Below are 3998 nucleotides of genomic sequence, written 5' to 3'. Positions count from 1 at the left end.
TTCTTTTCTATTTACTTATTTATAGAAATATTAAACTGTTATTGATGGTATATTCTTCTTTCGTGTTAGTGGGAAGATCTGGCTATGGACTCGTTCATAAACTGTATGCAAGCTATTTGATAGCTTACAAGGGGTCAAACAACGACTTTTTAAAAACAAAATACCCAACATAACCTGCAACCGTAGATGAACGAACAGACTTGTCTATAAATTTTATACAGAAGGCAATATCCAACGTTGAAAAACACCGGAAGCTACAGCGAGGAGCTTACACCCGTTAGTCTCTTTCGGACACACTACCATCGTTAATACATCAATTATATTCTATAATAAATCTTACTCAAATTTATTATAGTATTGAATGGACTATTCAAAGTTACTACTTGTGTTACTCCATTTTTATATAAATTAGATTATATCATGTTAATGATAGGACAATTTTATGTGACTGAAACAAATTTTCTTCAGTGAAAATTCTTTCGACACCAGAGGAAATGATCATCGTCCTATGCCGTTGCGGAAAATTTCAATGGCGCAAGAAGGCTTTCAGATTGCGCCCTCCCCTCCATCAAAATAAAGGACTTATTCTGGTGTGTCGACATCTCATCCTTCGACTCGTGCTGATGAGTCATCTATGTCATCTGCTTAACCTCAGGGGTCTTGAAAGTCGAGCACTTTCTATAAAGTGAACCAGAGCAGGAAAGTAGAGTAGATGATTTTTCAAGAACATGAATTATTTCTTTTTGTAAGGTATCTGTACTGAAAATGTAAAGCATTCTCGGTGTTGGTATAATGAGGCCGTTAAAAGTAAGGATACGAAAATTGGGAATTTAGGAGTGATTAATGTAATCGCTTCGGTTTTCGAAAGGAGTGTGAGGTAGCAAATTATTGTCTTATTATGGTTTTGTTTACAATTAATTTATTCTTTCTATCGTTTAGTTTATCTGTCAATTTTTAGTCTACACTTAAACGCTTACTCACCTCCCAGCTAATCGCATGAACGTTTAGATTCTATGAGTTATCAGACTGACACCAGTTTCCCATATCGGTCAGGTACAAATATTAATGTTCATAAAGAGTATGTAAGTAATAACCAGAATTAATAAGTAGTTGTAACTACTTAATTATTGTAGCTTAGCTTGTTTTTGAACTCAAGGACGTCCCGTAAACTGAGCCAGAAGGTAGAGAAAGTAAAGATAGAAGAACATGAACGAATTTTCTTTGTAATATACATGTACTTAAAGTGGGCAGGATTCATGATGTCAGTATAACACGGTCGTTAAAAGTAAGGATACAAAAATTTGAACTTGGGAGTGATTAATGTAATCACTTCATTTTTCGAAAGTGCAAGGAGTGTGAGGTAGCGAGTTCTATTTTTATTTCTTTATGGTTTTGTTTTCAGTTCATTTTATTATTCTTTCTATTATTTAGTTTAAGAAGTTATAGTTTACTTTAAACGCTAACTCTGCTTCTAGCTAATTACGTCATTTAAAGTTCATAAGAGTTATGAGACTGACGTCAGTTTTCCTATCTGTACCTTGTTGATATTAATGTTAGTAAAGAGTGTAACTAATGTTAAAATGCATTCTTAATCTCTTGATTATAAACCCTGTCATAATCTTCAATGAGTTTGTTCACGAGAGTTAGTGCAGAAGTGTATTAGTTATTAGATGTTGTGTATGTTTTTTAATTCTAATTTATTTTATTGAAATATTATTCCTGATATTGATGATATATTCTTTCATGTTAGTTTATATTTAATGGTAAAACAATTTTATTTCTCTAAAATGAAGAGAAATATTTTATCCACAATTACTTCTGTACCAGAGAATGCTCATCGTCCTATGTCGTTCCAGAAAAATAAGTGGTGACAGAAGGCTTGGAAAGGGCCTTCCCCCCCCCCCCCATTTCCAATAAGAACTTATTTTGACGTGTCCACATCTCATCCTTCGACTTAACGAGTCATCTCATCTACTCAACCTTGATGGTCTCCAAACTCGAGCACTCCATGTAATGGGAACTACAGCAGGAAACTAGAGAAGATCAATCTGAAGAGTTAAGAACATAAACAATTTGTCGTAGTATCTGTACTTAACTGTGGGGGGGGGGATAAATAATGTCAGTATAACGATGGCCTTAAAAGTAAGAATACTAAAATTGTAAATTTATAAGGAATGATGTAATATTATAATCTTTGTCTAAAGCGGAAGGAGTGTGAGATAGCATATTCTATTGTTATTTTGTTATGGGTTTCTTTACCGTTCATTTATTATTCATTCTATCGTTTAGTTAACCTCTGGATTTTTATTTGCACTTCAACGCTAACTCACCTTCTAGCTAATCTCGTCAATTTTGAATTTACGTGAATTATTAGACTAACATCGGTTTCCCATATCAGTGACGCACAGATATTAATATTGGTAAAGAGTATGTACAAAATTTAGTTAATTATTACAAATTAACTGGTCTTAGAACTCTAACTTCGTTAAGCTGAACTAGAATCGAAATAGAAAGTCGAATATATAAAAATGGTTTCTCCTTGTACTATATCTGTAGTTAAACCGTGTAGGATGTCAGAATAACGTTACAAGTAAGGATTTAATTTTAAAATGAATAATGTAATCACTTCTAAAGGGGAAAGAGTGTGAAATGGAAAGTTTAATTTTATTTCGTTTTGAATTTGTTTAGTCATTTCTCATTCTATCATCATTTAGTTAATCTGTAAATTTTTAATTTGCATTTTAGTTATTTACATCAATTTAAAATTTTAATTATGAGACCGACATCAGTTTCTCATAGCGGTGACTTATAGATGTTAATGTTGGTAATGAGTATATAAATAATCACATTATTTCAAATCTCTTCATCTAATTAATTATAGCAACTTTGCTGGTCTTTGGACTTAACTTCCCGTAACCTGAATCGCAGCAGAAGGTAGAGAAGCTGAAGATCTGAGAACACTAAGCCTTTTCTTTGTAAGGTACATGTACTTAAACTGGGCAGGATTCATGGTGTCAGTATAATGAGATCATTAATAGTAAGGATACTAAAATTGGGAATTTATAAGCAGTGATTAATGTGATCACTTCGGTTTTCGAACGGGGAAGGAATACGAGGTAGCCAATTCTACTTTGATTTCATTTTGGTTTTGTTTTCTGTTCATTTATTATTTTTTCTATCTTTTATTTTACCTGTAACATTTGTTTTACGTTTAAACGCTACTTCGCATTCTAATCAATTACGTCATTTTAAAGTTTCTAAAAGTTATGAGACTGACACCAGTTTCCATTACCGGTGACTTGCAGATATTGAAGTTGTAAACTTTTTAATTTAATGTTCTGAATAAAGACTTTGTCATGAGTTTCAATGACTTTTCTCACGTGAGATAGCGATGAAGAGTTTTTGTTGTTATTCGATATTTTATACACGTTTTTCATCCGTTCCTTTTTCTATTTATTTATATAAGTATTAAACTGTTATTGATGGTATGTTTTTCTTTCGTGTTAGTGGAAAGTTCTGGCTCATGCATACTGTATGCAGGCTATTTGATAGTTTATAAGAGGTCAAAAAAGGACTTTTTGGAAACAAAATATTCAACATTACCTGGAACCGTACATGAAAGAACAGAAATATCTAGAAATGTTATACAGAAAGCAACATCCAACGTTGAAAAACATTGGAAGATACAGCGAGAAGCTTGTACCCGTTGGTATATTTCGAACAAAATTAAAAGTAGGAAACTCACTACTATCGTTAAGAATACATCAAATATGTTCTGGAGTAACTCTTACTGAACTTTATTCTAAGACTGAATGAATAGTTAAGTTGCGACTTGTGTTTCTCCATTTTTATATAAATTAGGTTATATCGTGTTAATAGGACAATTTTACATTTCTAAAATGAATTTTTCCAGTGAATTTTTTTCTACATCAGAAAATGGTCATCGTCTTATGTCGTTCCAGAAAATTTAAATGGTACAAGAAGGCTTTTAGATTGCG

The 3998-nt window shown here is 32.3% G+C and overlaps 1 long non-coding RNA gene across 1 annotated transcript; it reads left to right on the top strand.

Annotated features, from left to right (window-relative positions):
* Positions 1-2933, top strand: LOC111083292. Its single transcript, XR_002608927.1, has 3 exons — positions 1-877; positions 1857-2055; positions 2882-2933. It is a non-coding gene; the product is annotated as an uncharacterized LOC111083292 (long non-coding RNA).
* The last annotated feature ends 1065 nt before the right edge of the window (positions 2934-3998 follow it).

Source organism: Limulus polyphemus, unplaced genomic scaffold (assembly GCF_000517525.1).
Source record: "Limulus polyphemus unplaced genomic scaffold, Limulus_polyphemus-2.1.2 Scaffold8919, whole genome shotgun sequence".
NCBI classification, from domain to species: Eukaryota; Metazoa; Arthropoda; class Merostomata; order Xiphosura; family Limulidae; genus Limulus; species Limulus polyphemus.
Note: the sequence above shows the minus strand (reverse complement) of the source record. Positions and strands in the feature narration are given on the sequence as shown.